This window comes from Pinus tabuliformis, chromosome 3_1, assembly GCF_031772625.1.
Source record: "Pinus tabuliformis cultivar Carrire ecotype Pingquan chromosome 3_1, CPIR1, whole genome shotgun sequence".
NCBI classification, from domain to species: Eukaryota; Viridiplantae; Streptophyta; class Pinopsida; order Pinales; family Pinaceae; genus Pinus; species Pinus tabuliformis.
Window position 1 is genome coordinate 919,927,785 of NC_142301.1, and position 14,683 is coordinate 919,942,467.

Sequence of the window (14,683 nt, forward strand, 5' to 3'; positions counted from 1 at the left end):
CAAAAGTTTATATATTTTTGTATGTAACTTTTTATTTCATTTTTTAGATTTGAAAATTAGTATATATTTTTATTTTTTTAGATTTGAAAATTAGTATATATGTTTATTTTTAGATCTGAAAATTAGTATATATTTTTCTAAATAATTTTTTATTTTATTTTATTTAGGTAATTACATATTTTTTCTTATTTTTTTTATTTCATCATGTAAAATTTTTTTCCAAGTAGTATAGTAAATTTTAAGTGAAGTAGATCTTTTAGATGGCGATTTCAAATCGGAGCTCCCGCGCGGCTGCCCCCTGACTGGTTCTTCGCCTCCTCTAGGCCCCGCCTGACAGCTCTGCTGCTGGGTTTGTCTCTGCCCCTGCAGACCCTCCTGGGCTCCTTTCCACTGCTTCTCGGTCTCTCTCGGGCCTCCTGCCCGGCCCCAGCTCTGGGGCCCCTTCCTTCTTGGTCCTCTACCGGCTTCGTGTTGGCCCTCCTCCGTCGCCATGACTGGGACTGATCCCTCGTCCCCAGACCTTGAAGACAACGAAAAACTTTTTGCATCTCTTATCCCTGAGAACGCCTCCTCAAGAACCCGCCCATCTACATCCAAGTTTGTCAAGAAACTAGATGAAATCCCTGAAGTATCTCTTCCTCCCAGCCTCCCGAGGAAGGTTGCAATCGCTTTAGCTGAGAGGGGTCTCGTTGGCCAGTTTACTGGCCTCTGGCCTTCGCCCAGAGCAGTCCAAAAATGGGTGGAACGTAACTGGAACGCGATAATACAAGGGAAAATAGCTATCAGATTCTGTGGAAGGGGCTTCTATACTTTTCTTTTCGAAACAAAAGAGGACCGGAACCTCATTTTTAGAAATGGCCCCTACTTCATGGATTCAAGAGGCCTCTATCTGAACAGATGGTCTCCCGATTTTGATCCGGAAATGGACATCCCAAATGCAGTCCCGGTTTGGGTCCGTCTGCCTCACCTCCCCCTCCACTGCTGGGGAGATGAATCAGTAAAGGCCATTGGGAACGCGGTTGGAAAATACATTGATAGATGCGAACCAAAGGAGAATATGCACGCCTGTGCGAGGATCTGCGTTGAAGTTGACCTAGGGAAAGGCCTGCCGGAAGCCATCAAGATCAAAGTAGATCAATGGACACACATCCAACAGCTAGACTACGAGCAACTACCTTTCAAATGCAAGGTATGTCACGAATATGGACATTTTGCAAATAGATGTAGTAAGTTAAAAATAAATGAGTCTAATGAAAATGTTGAAACCTCTGAAGGCTCATGGGAGCAAGTAAAAAAGAAGAAATCAAACCCCCCGCAAGGTCCAAGTTCCAAGCCTCCTCCGGAACCCCAAGCTGCCCCTCCTCCTCCCCCTTCTAGTTCAACCCAACCCTTCCCCTCATCCTCCAACCCTTTCGAATCCCTGTCAGTCGAAGAACCCCTTTCACCCCCTCCCTCTCCCCGGGCCACTGCCCTCGCAGTCATCCCCTCTCCCTCGCTGCCCCCGTCCTCTCCCCCTCCAACTATAGAACGCATCCTCACTAGAAACAAAATGAAAGAAGCAAGTCTCACTTCTGATCCTCCGAGAAAAGCAGGCAGGAAGTCAAACAAAGAAATTAGAGATGAAATAGCAACAAAAGAAATGGCCACTGGAACTCAGCAGCCGATGGACTCATTCCTAGACAAACAAAAAGGAAGTGGGGAAAAGACAAAGGAGAGGAGCGGGGCTCATCCAAAAAACAGTAAATAATGATATTGGTCTCTTGGAATTGCAGGGGGTTGGGCTCCTCCCTAAAATCAAATGCAATCCGGGATTTAATCAACTAAGAGCAGCCAGATCTCTTTCTCATCCAGGAGACCAAAATATCTGAGCAAGACTTTCAAAACCTCACAAAAGGATACAAAAATTTCACAGGTACAGCTATAGATGCAGTAGGTGCCTCAGGAGGAATAGGAACTCTTTGGAACAAGAGAAAATGGGACCTCACCAACCAAAAATCTTACAACTAGTGGGTAAGAACAGATCTTAAAAATAGAGTCTCAAAAGAAGAATACACCATCTATAACATCTATGCCCCGAATCACTACAGGGATAAAGCTCTTTGCTGGGAATCTATAAACTCAGAATTGCAGGCCTCTCAAGATAGGAACATTTTTATGGGTGGAGATATGAACCTAATAAAGAACATTGAGGAAAAAATAGGTGGGAATTTCCTCGCTGACCCCTCAAGAGACTCACTGGAAGCGATAATACAAACCCATAACCTCATTGATATTCCCCCTTATAACGGCAAATTCACGTGGAGCAACAAGAGAGTTGGTATTCACAATATCAAAGAGAGATTGGATAGAATTTTAATTCATGAAAGAATTGTTTCAGGCTTCTCCTCAGTCAAAAGAAAAATTGTCCACACCTCAGCCTCAGACCATAAGCCTGTGGTCCTGATCCTTGACAAGGGAAGAAATCTTGGGCCCCTTCCCTTCAAATATAATAAATCTTGGGACTCTAAGGAGGACTTTCGAAAACTCATCAAAGACCATTGGGCGAAGGAAGTCATTGGTTCGCCCCACTACATTTGGGAAACAAAATTAAAATCCTTAAGAGCAGTAATAAAACAGTGGGCCAAAGCGAACACAGCAATGGAAAATAAAAAAAGAGCAGAACTACACAGGCAAATGGAACAGTGGAATCAGGAGAAAGAGGATAACCAACTCACAAAGGAAGACCAAGCCCAGGAAAACGAAATGTTCAGGGAACTCTACAGGCAAAATAGAGTGGAGGAAGAAGAACAAAGACAGAAATTGAGGTGTCTTTGGCTTCGAGCTGGAGACAAAAACACCTCATTCTTTCACAACAACATAAAGATCAGACGAGCCGAAAATCAAATCGATAAAATCATGGCAGAGGGGAAAGAAATCAGCGAACAAGAGGAAATTAAAGAGGCAGCGCACAGCCACTTCAAATCCCTATTATCAGCAGTCCCTCAGACTTCGAACAACACGGATTTTCTCAGACCAGTCGAGAGCAAAATTTCTGAACTGCAAAATAGAGAATTGGATCAGGATGTTTCAGAGGAGGAGAGAAGGTTGGCGACTTTCAGCATGCAACCTGATAAGGCCCCGGGACCCGGCGGTTTCACTGTTGCCTTCTACAGGAATCACTGGGACACAATAAAAAAAGATTATGTCAGGATGGTAAAAAATGTCTTTAAAAAATTCAAGATGGGGGAAAACACTAAATCCTCCCACCTTGCTCTCATCCCCAAGGACCTCAATCCCCTCTCCTTTGACCGTTTTAGACCTATTTCTCTTTGCAACGTTTCATACAAGATAGTTACTAAAATTCTGGCTAACAGGCTAAAAAAGCTTCTTCCCTACCTTATATCAGAGAATCAAGGCGGATTTGTCCCCCATAGACAAATAACGGACAACGTCATATTGATTCAAGAAGCAATTCATAGTAGCATCAACAGAAAAGAAAGAGGCATGATTATAAAATTGGACATGGCAAACGCCTTTGATAGGGTCGACCATCACTTCCTGGCAGATGTTCTCAGGAAATTCGGGATCTCCAGCAAATTCATAAGCATCGCCATGGAGTGCATCTCAAACCCTTGGACTGCCCCCCTCATAAATGGTAGACCCAGCAGCTACTTTAGAAGCACTAGGGGACTGAGGCAAGGTTGCCCCCTCTCTCCCTTCTTATATATCATTATGGTTGAAACCTTGAGCATTCATCTGGAAAAACTCCCCAAGCAAAAGGAGATCACATGGATCAGCATAGAGAGAGGGATAAAAGAAATTTATCATTCGCTCTTTGCGGATGACACCCTTTTAGTAGGGGGAGCCTCAAGCTTAATGGCAAAAAGATTCAAGAAAACTCTGGACTCCTTCCTAGCAGCATCAGGGGGAATGCTAAACAACAAAAAATATTAAATATACACTTGGAATGTCCCTCTTCAAATCATGCAAAGAATCTCCTTGATCATGGACATCCCAGTTCAAAGGAATTGGAGTCACTTCTCTTATCTGGGTCTACCCTTAGCAAAAGAAATAGTTAAGTTTGAAATTTGGGTTAAGCATATAGAAAAAATGAGAGGACTACTCCAAAGCTGGGGGTTGTCCTGGCTAAATTTGGCAAGTAGAACTACTCTCATTAAGGCTCTCCTCTCTGCTCTCCCCATATATCAATATGCAGTAACTTTGGCCCCTCCTAGTGCCCATAAGCACATGGAGTTAATTATGAGAAGTTTCCTCTGGCAGGGAGGGAAGCAGGACTCGAAAAAATTCAGCCTAGTCAGATGGGATCAAGTTACCCTCCCCTTCAAAAAAGGGGGCTTAGCCATCAAAATTCCAAGTCTCTCTAACAAAGCAATGGGATTTAAACTGATCTGGAGAATGCTCATAGGAAAAGGCTCCTGGTGGGTGGAGGCTATGAAGAGGAAATACCTCAATGGGCTGAACTCTAATGTCCTCTCTGAAGTAATCGTAGAAAGACCTTGCACTCAAGTCTGGAAACTCATCAAAACATTCCTCCCTCAATTCAGAAATCACATCTCAAAATCGTCGGGCAATGGAAAAGAAACAAATATATGGACGGACAGAATTATGGGAGCAAAGCCAAGAAATCTTCTTCAGCAGTTCAGCACCTTGAAAACTTGGATGGAAGCAAAAAAATTGAACTCTCTTTATGACATCTCCCTATGGGATCAAAATAGTTGGCTAGCTTGGAAGGATCTACCTCTCCCAAATAACCTCAGGGATCAATGGGCAGACCATCTACCTTTCGGGATCAGCTCCCATAAACAAAGAGGCTTGCGACAGGTTCATATGGGATCCTAGCGGAGGAAACTTCACTGTAAAAGATGGGTACAAACTTCTTCAGGCAAGCTCTGCTCTAGGTAACTAGAATCTTTGTACAGCGGTGTGGAAATTAGAATGCCTTCCAAAGGTCAAATTCTTCAACTGGACTCTTCTCAAAGGCAAGATCCTTACGGCCGAGAATCTCAAAAAAAGAGGTATTCATGGTCCCTCAATCTGCTGTCTCTGCCGTGCTGAGGAGGAAAGTAGCCAACACCTCTTTTTAGATTGTCCTTATGCCCAAAGCTGTTGGAATCAAATTATCAGTCCATTGAATATAAGAGAGACCTTCGACTAGCTTTCAACTCTACACAAAAACTGGGAGAATTATTACCCTCATTCTAGGAAAAACAAGGCCATCATCACCCACTTGTGGAAATGTATACCCTCAACGCTCAACTGGCAAATTTGGCTCACCAGGAATAATTGCATCTTCAACAACCAGAAGCCAAACCCAGCTCGCACCTTGGCAAAAACTATGGGCCTTGTCTCCGAGATAATAAGCGCCAACTCTGTCTCTCAACCGGATCGATCCAGCTGGCAGAAAGATGAGGAAGACTGGTTCAATAAATTCTGCCTAAGTTATGACAAAAATAAGCAACCCCCTTCCACAACTGGCAAGAGGGGGAACAATTGGAAACTTAGGGGCACCAAGGAAGACATAAACCAATGGATACATGAGCAAAAGAGAACCACTCTCCAGTTTGATGGAGCTTCAAAAAACAATCCGGGGAAAGCAGGGGCAGGGGGAATTATAAAAGATCAGTATGGCAAAATTCTCATAACCTATGAATGGGGCCTGGGTCAAATGTCAAATAACATGGCAGAGGCTTACAGCCTCCTTTTAGGCACAAGTATTATGAAGCAAATGCAAGTTCAGAACCCAATCATTCTGGGTGACTCGGCAATTGTGATCATTGCACTGGCTACAGGGGGAGAATTCAAAAAAAAGGCTCTCAGCAACATCAAACTAAGGATCATGAATAATATAAGTCATCTGGGAGATACCAGTTTCAAACATGTACTGAGGAATAATAACACAGAAGTGGACTCACTTGCCAACAGGGCAGTCAATAGAATCACTGGACAGGTCCGAGAGAATGATCATATTTATGACAAGCCAATCCCGTAACTCGACCCATCCTTCAGCAACTTCTCTGAACTTCGGTCATATCAGCCATCTCATTATCCCGTCCGCCCTTTCTCCCAAAATCGACAAGCAGTCCGCAGACTCCACCCCTTCTGACATTGGCATCCTCCTCATCCTGAACGCTGCAAAGGAAATCTCCACTGACAAAACAAACAGGTACGGGATCAAGCTCAGTCAGAGTTCTCGTGACAATTCCAAGCAGAGGTTAGGCGCCAGTCTCATCAAAATCTATACCGACTGCATAAAAAATCCAAGACATGATCAGCAAAACCCCTGCGCCACATGCATCAGATTTGGATGCCCAGTCTCTCGCCCTTCTTTATATTCATCAGGGAACCTCACTCTCCCTTCAGCTCAGAGCATCAGTTCTTCAAGACCAAAAGAGTAAAGGCCCGATTCTCTTCAGAAAGCCCCAGGTGTTCCTCAGTTCTAGATTGGGCTCTGCGACCAGCTTCGGAAGAAAGCTGTCTCCCTCTGACCTCAGTGGTAATCGTTGTGTCTTTTGTGTTTCTTTTTGCTTTCTCGCTAACAGTCTCTCTGGTTGTTTGAAACAGCGCCCTCCCCCCTCTGCGCTCTCTTCCTCCCTGGTCTCTTCCTCCCCCCTGTTCTACCCCCTCCATATCATTTTTCTCTCTGTCAACGGCGGCCTCCCCTCAGTGTCTCTTTTTCAGGCCCGCGCTATCTACCAGATCTCCCCTTCTTCCCTCCTCCATCTCTCCACTCCCTTCTGCTTCCCCCAGTATATCCCTCTGCTCCAACTTCCTCAAGCTTTCTCCAAGAGAGGAATCGAAATGGCAGAGAATCCAGTGGAGCGTGAACCGGCAGAGAACCCCTTGGAGCGAGTAATCACCAACAGCAGCTGCACACTGTGCAAAGCCCATTGTTTCATGATCGCCTGATTCGTAAAACACTTTAACGACCTCAAGGAAGAATTTCAAGCTGATAGTAAATCAAAAAGGAAAAAGCTGGAGAAACAGAGAGCGGAGATTGAAGGTCTTAAAGAAAAATGCAACCACCTGGAAGAAGAAATTGCTCACATAAAAGCAATGACTCAAAGCATGCACACAAAGGCCTTGACAAAGATCAGTGAGAAAAATGAGCCTCAGCCCGATGATTCTATAAACCAGCAACTGTAACTTGTTCTATGTCTTGTAAATTTTGCTTTCTAGTAGGCCTGTTTGTACGGCAATATAACCGTTATCTTTTTCAAATCTCAATCTACAAGTCCTCTGACAAGGATCAAGGGTCTGCGTACCCATTTTGGATCCTCCCCTCATTGTTCTTCTCATCTTATGTAACAAGACTCGCTCCTTGAAGTTTTATAATATATCAGTAAACGACCTTGTTAAAAAAATAAAAAACTTAAGTAAAGTAGAAAAATATCAATTAACTAAAACCATAAAAAATGTGGAAATATCAATGATAATTACAATCACTACATTATTAGAAATTGCGAATTTGGATGGTTGCAAAATTGTTCATCAATACAAGTCAATGTGTTATGTTATTCCACCCAAGCCACATTTAACCGCAATTTTTTATTTCGTCAAAAATGATATATATTTTTCTTAACAATTTTATATTTTATCAAAAAATTATATATTTTTTTGGGCAACTTTTTATTTCTGGTATTTGATTTTATATATATATATATATATATTTCATATTTTTGATCTTATTTCATCTATTAAATCTGTAAAATTTTAATATTTTTATTCACATTTTTTTATTTGATCTATTCAATTATGATTGCAAATTTTTATTTCATCTCAAAGAAAAATTATATATATTCTCCAACAATTTTTTATTTATTTAATATAAAAATTTAATATATTAATTTAATTTAAAAATAATGTTCTTTTATATTCTCCTCATTTTCATTCAAAAGATAGAAAATTTAATCATTTATAAATATAATTTTTACATCATTTAAAATAATCTATTTATAACTTTCAAAGAAACTAATTTTATTTTTTTCCAAAGTTTATATATTTTTGTATGTAACTTTTTATTTCATTTTTTAGAATTGAAAATTAGTATATATTTTCTTAAATAATATTTTATTTTATTTTATTTAGGTAATTATATATATTTTATTTTTTTCTTTTTAATTCATGAAACAAAATTTCATCATGCAAAATTTTATTCCAAGTAGTATTAGTAAATTTTAAGTGAAGTAGAAAAATATCAATTAACTAAAACCATGAAAAGAATGTGGAAATATCAATGATAATTAAAATTACTACATTGATTAGAAATTGGAAATTTGGATTGTTGCAAAATTGTTCTTCAATACAAGCCAATATGTTATGTTATTCCACCCCAACCACATTTAGCCGCAATTTTTTATTTCATCAAAAATGGTATATATTTTTCTTAACAATTTTATATTTTATCAAAAATTTATATATTTTTCTCAGAAATTTTTTATTTCACGTATTTGATTTGATATATATTTTCAACAAAAATTATATATATCCTTTTCATATTTTTGATCTTATTTCATCTATGAAATTTGTAAAATTTTAATATTTTCATTGACAATTTTTTATTTCATCTATTCGATTTTGATTTTGATTGTAAATTTTTATTTCATCTAATATATATATTCCAACAATTTATTTATTTATTTAATATAAAAAATATATTGATTTTTTAATATATTTTCTTCATTTTCATAAACAAAATAGAAAATTTAATCATTTATAAATATAATTTCTACATCATTTAAAATAATCTATTTATAACTTTTAAGGAAACTAAATTCCAGTCTTGCTATATAACTATAATTCATATCCTAATAACTTATTTTGTGAAACCTAAATAAACTCGATAATTTTTAAAACCAATTTCAAATCGGATTTATAAAAGTTATATATATTCTCCAACAATTTTTTTATTCATTTAATATATTAATTTAATTCTAAAATAACGGTCTCTTATATTCTCTTCATTTTCATTAAAGAAAAGAAAATTTAATCATTTATAAATATAATTTCTACATCATTTAAAATAATCTATTTATAACTTTTAAAGAAACTAACTTTTAAAGAAAGTAATTTTGTTTTTTTCAAAAGTTTATATCATTATGTATGTAACTTTTTATTTCATTTTTTAGATTTGAAAATTGGTATATATTTTCTTAAATAATTTTTTATTTTATTTTATTTTATTTTAGTTGGTTAATTATATATATTTTTTTATTTCATTGAACAAAATTTTATTATGCAAAATTTTATTTTAAGTAGTATTAGTAAATTTTAAGTGAAATAGAAAAATATCAATTAACTAAAACCATCAAAAGAATGTGGAAATGTCAATGATAATTAAAATTACTACATTGATTAGAAATTGAGAATTTAGATTGTTGCAAAATTGTTCTTCAATACAAACCAATATGTTATGTTATTCCACCCCAACCACATTTAGCCGCAATTTTTTATTTCATCAAAAATGCTATATAGTTTTCTTAACAATTTTATATCTTATAAAAAAATTATATATTTTTCTAGTCAATTTTTTATTTCATATATTTGATTTGATATATATTTTCAACAAAAATTATATATATATATATATATATATATAGATATATATATATATATATATATCCTTTTCATATTTTTGATCTTATTTAATCTATTAAATTTGCAAAATTTTAATATTTTCATTCATAATTTTATTTGATCTATTCGATTTTGATTGTAAATTTTTATTTCATCTCTCTTTATATATATATATATTCCAACAATTTTTTTATTTATTTAATATTAAAATTGTTATTTATTTAATATACAAATTTTATATATTAATTTAATTTTAAAATAATGTTTTTTTTTTTTATATTTTCTTCATTTTCATAAACAAAATAGAAAATTTAATCATTTATAAATATAATTTCTACATCATTTAAAATAATCTATTTATAACTTTTAAAGAAACTAAATTTCAGTCTTGCTATATAACTATAATTCATATCCTAATAACTTATTTTGTGAAACCTAAATAAACTGGATAATTTCCAAAACCAATTTTAAATCATATTTATAAAATAAATAAACAAACCAAACTCCATATTTATATTTAGTGTGCTAAATTGCTACTAACACTAAAATTAATTTAAAAATGTAATATAATTTTAAAACCCTAAATTTATTTATACATTTTAAACAACTTAAATTTGCTATCTTACCAAAATTTATATAAACTAAAACATAAAAACATGGACTATTATCTAAGCCTGGAAAAAAAAAACACAGACGACAAAAACATGAGATGATACCCAATATCCAAGTGAAATAGCTCCATACATTAAAATTTTAGGTACCCATTTACAATTTTATCTTATACCCCAAAAATTATATATCAGCATTAGATGTTTTTTGTGAGGATGGTTTGTTTGTTCTATATATTTAAAGAGTTGTTTTTAGTGTGATTTTTTAGAGTTTCTGGTGCTGGAATCCGGTATCAAGTGTAAAAGATTGAAGTAAAATCTTGAGTTGTGTTATTTAAACTAATTTTTTGACTATATATATGGATTCAGCACCCTGAAAAATCTCTAGGGCACTTCTATTGTGCAGGGATTACTCATCAAACTTGTGATTTCAATAAATTCCTGCCAAATTTTATAGAAATTAAACCTAAAAAATCCAAAAAAAAACTTCTAAAAAAATCGCACTAAAAACAATTAGTATATTCAAACCTTTTAAACCAAAAACATTGGCTACGGCAACGGTGGCCTTCCGATTGCATTGGGCGTTCGAAACTTGGACGGAAAATATCGTATTAGCGAATATACGCGATAATTTCATCATGAAATTTGTTGGATTAAAATTTCAATTATAATGTATCTTGTTCTTTCCACCTACAGCCACGCCGTCTTAGCTCAGCCGGTAGAGCGCGTGGCTTTTAACCACGTGGTCGTGGGTTCGATTCCCACAGACGGCGTAAGTCTTCCCATGCAACCTTATCTGTCTCGGACGAGTTGACGCATTATGTATATATTTTAATACTGGCTCACTTGCAATCATGTGAGATAGTTGTTGTTTAGATATTATTTATGTAATTCTTATTTTCAGCGTTTTATCTGTATGTATGTACGTTTTTCCCTAAGAGGGTGTTTCAAGTCAAGTTAATTTACCGTATATTACAACCCTAACGTAATAACATGTTTATTATTGGGGTTGTATGATTATTAAACATTACAAGATGCCTATGTGGATTCTACAATATGTATGTGTGTGAGTTGAAGCATCAACAAATTAAATATTGAACCAGTGCTGGAGGCAGCGGTAGTCCCTGCCGGGTAATCAGGGCCAAACGTGTTGAACAATGGTTAATGGTTTTTTAGATTATAACTTTTAATTAGAATGAGCAACAGCAAGCTTTAATTACAATGAAAAATACCTTTCGTTTCAATCTCTATGGCATATTATATTAAGCTAAATGTAGTGCTGAAGTAAGGTTTGTCTCTAATAATTTGTTGCTTATTTTTTGGTTGTATTTTAGGTAAAATAAGTTTATTTTTTGGTTGTATTTTAGGTAAAATAAGTTTATTCTATGGTTTAGTTTTTTTTGTTATACTTTTAGTGCTTAATTTTGAAGGCCTCCCAAAAGCCACGCCACGATAAGGCATGAAGCAAGAACCCATTGTACCAAAAAACAAAACAATTCTAGAAATTAAGTAAAGCAAAAGATATCAGATTTGGGGTTGAATCCAGAGCTAAGTAAAGCAAAAGATATTAGATTTGGTGTTGAATCTAGCGCTGTAATGCTCTAAGGTGTGGAACAACTAGGAGATGCTATAAAGGTGACAATGGGACCAAAGGGTCACAATGTTGTTATTGAACAAAATTATGGTTCTCCAAAAGTAACAAAGGATGGTGTTATTGTGGCAAAAAGAAATGAGTTCAGTGACAAGTTAAAAAATGGTTGTGCAAGTATTGTGAAGCAAGTTGCCAATGCTACAAACGATGTTGCAGGAGATGGCACTACCTGTGCGACCATCCTTACTCGTGCAATATTCACAGAAGGTTGTAAGTCAGTTGCAGTCAGTTGCAGTTGGGATGAATGCAATGGACTTGAGACGGGGCATTAGCTGACTTGCAGCTGGGATGAATGCAATGGAATTGAGATGGGGCATTAGCATGGAAATTGATGCAGTTGTGGTACATTTGAAAAGTAGAGCAAGGATGATAAGCACACCCGAGGAAATTGTACAGGTAGGCACCATCTCAGCAAATGGTAAAAGGGAAATTGGTGAACTGATTGCCAAAGCAATGGAAAAAGTTGGAAAGGAGGGAGTCATAACTATTGCAGATGGGAAGATGGTGTCAATGAATTGGAGGTTGTTGAAGGAATGAAGGCTATATATCTCTGTATTTTATCACAAATGATAAGGCCCAAAAATGTGAATTAGAGAATCCTCAAATTTTGATACATGAAAAGAAAATTTCAAATTTGAATGCAGTTGTCCAAGCAATGGAGCTGACCTTGAATAAGCAAAGAGCTCTTGAGTAAGCGAAGAGCTCTTCTGATTGTTTCTTTGGAGAAAATAGAAAAGCCAACTTGGAGGATCTTGTTGTACTTACTAGTGATCAAATGATTTCAAAAGAACTTGGCATGAAGCTTGAAAAGGTTGAAGTTGCTATGTTTGGTTCAACAAAGAAGGTAACTGTATCGAAGGATGACACTATTATTCTTGATTGAGGTGGTGATAAGAAGGCTATAGAAGAAAGATGTGAGCAGATTCGGGCCGCCATTGAAGCCAGCACAACAAACTATGATAAGGAAAAGTATCAGGAGAGGTTGGCAAAGCTTTCAAGAGGAGTTGCAGTTCTGAAGATTGGTGGAGCTAGTGAGGCAGAAGTAGGGGAGAAGAAGGATAGAGTTATGAAGGCAGCAGTAGAGCAGGGTATTGTGCTAGGAGGTGGCGTTTCTCTTCTTTATGTGACAAAGGAGCTAGAAAAACATCAGACTACTAACTTCGACCAAAATATTGGAGTGCAAATTATTCATAATGCATTGAAGATGCCTGCATATACGATTGTTGCAAATGTCGGTGTCAAAGGTGCAGTGGTTGTTGGGAAATTACTAGAGCAAGATAATCTTGACCTTGGCTACGATGCTGCCAAAGACTTTCTTCTTTCTTCTTGAAATCATGTGTTTATTATTATACCATTTATTCAAAGACCATATCATGCACATTAGAACAAGCTATCTGAGTTTTGGTGAAGAGAATTCTTGAAATCCCATGTTTATTATTATACCATTTATTCAAAGACCATATTGTGCACATTAGAACAAGCTATCTAAGTTTTGGTGAAGAGAATGATAGAGGCATAGGTAAAAGAAAATATACAAGAAATTTAATAAAGTAGCCAAGCCAATCAGCAACCTCTTGATAGTTCAATCCTTTCAAGGAATGTGAAACTCAGCTCCAACGAGGACATGATGGATCAAATTAGAGGAACTGAGTTATTTGTAACTTATGGATCAAACAAGGATTTCAATTGCAAGAATATAAAACTGTCTGACCTGTTACATAATATTTAATTTTTCTTGTTGAGGTGTTTGTTTTAATAAAAATAATAATGAATGGTTTGAAATACTTAATTTCTGGAATAACCAACTTTGAGCATAATCTCAGCAGTGCTAAACATGCATCGTATTATAAGTGATTGCATTATTTCCCCTCTGAATGATTCACTCAAATAACCAACTTTGAGCATCTTCAGCACGAAACCTGCATTGTCTATAGAGATCGATTCTAACTCTCATTACCAAAGGACATGACGACTACTAGACTTGGCCAAACGACAGGACGCAACAGATGATAGCCTTCCACTGACCAACAACCCCCTCTAACACCAAGCAGAAGGCCATGGATTCCCCCCTTAGTGGTGGAGTAAAGCTTGCCTAGAATCGGAGTTACTACTACCACAGGATATCTAGAGACCAGTAATTCTTAGGCAATTCTGAAACTATGGTAAAGGAAGTCTAGTAAAGACTGAGTTATTCCACCAGATGATGACAATCATGGTAAGAACAATTATAACTAGAAAGAATTAGAAAGAACGTAAATGGCATTCTTCCTCTAAACTAGAAAGAACGTAAATGGCATTCTTCCTCTGAACTGGAAAGAACGTAAATGGCATTCTTCCTCTCAAGGATCAAACCCTTTCGTGCTTAACTAAGGAATTGAGAAACCACCAGGCTTCCAAAAAAGTTAGCAACAATGCCAATTATTTTTGGAAACAAAGAAATAATTTTACACTTGGTTCTACGCAAAATTGCCATTGAAAATCATCATACCTAAGAAACCATTGTATTTGTGTATCTAGAAGGAATCAAGAGTAAATTGATAGAAACCCTTTCATATTACAATATTGATGTTAACAAAAATCCTAACTAGGACAAACAAGAGAATCACTAGCTGAGAATAGTACAAGTGATTTGAGCTTTTCTCCTGGAAAATTGAAGGAGAAATCAATACCCAAAATATAGCCTTAGGTAAAAGACAAGCGTAAACGCAAATGTCACATACAAATATTATATAATCATCTAATATAAAGAACCCAAATGTCACATACAAAGATTACTAATCATCTAATATAAAGAACCACTTGTTTGACACTGGGCGCACAATTTTAAGACTTGTCTGATCCTGTGGGCCCA

The 14,683-nt window shown here is 36.2% G+C and overlaps 1 non-coding gene and 1 pseudogene across 1 annotated transcript; both read left to right on the forward strand.

Moving 5' to 3' along the window:
• The first annotated feature begins 10,851 nt into the window (after nt 1-10,851).
• Nucleotides 10,852-13,162, forward strand: LOC149190742 (chaperonin CPN60-2, mitochondrial pseudogene; annotated as a pseudogene).
• Nucleotides 10,882-10,954, forward strand: TRNAK-UUU (transfer RNA lysine (anticodon UUU)). Its single transcript has one exon. It is a non-coding gene; the product is annotated as a tRNA-Lys (tRNA).
• Nucleotides 13,163-14,683: the final 1,521 nt, after the last annotated feature.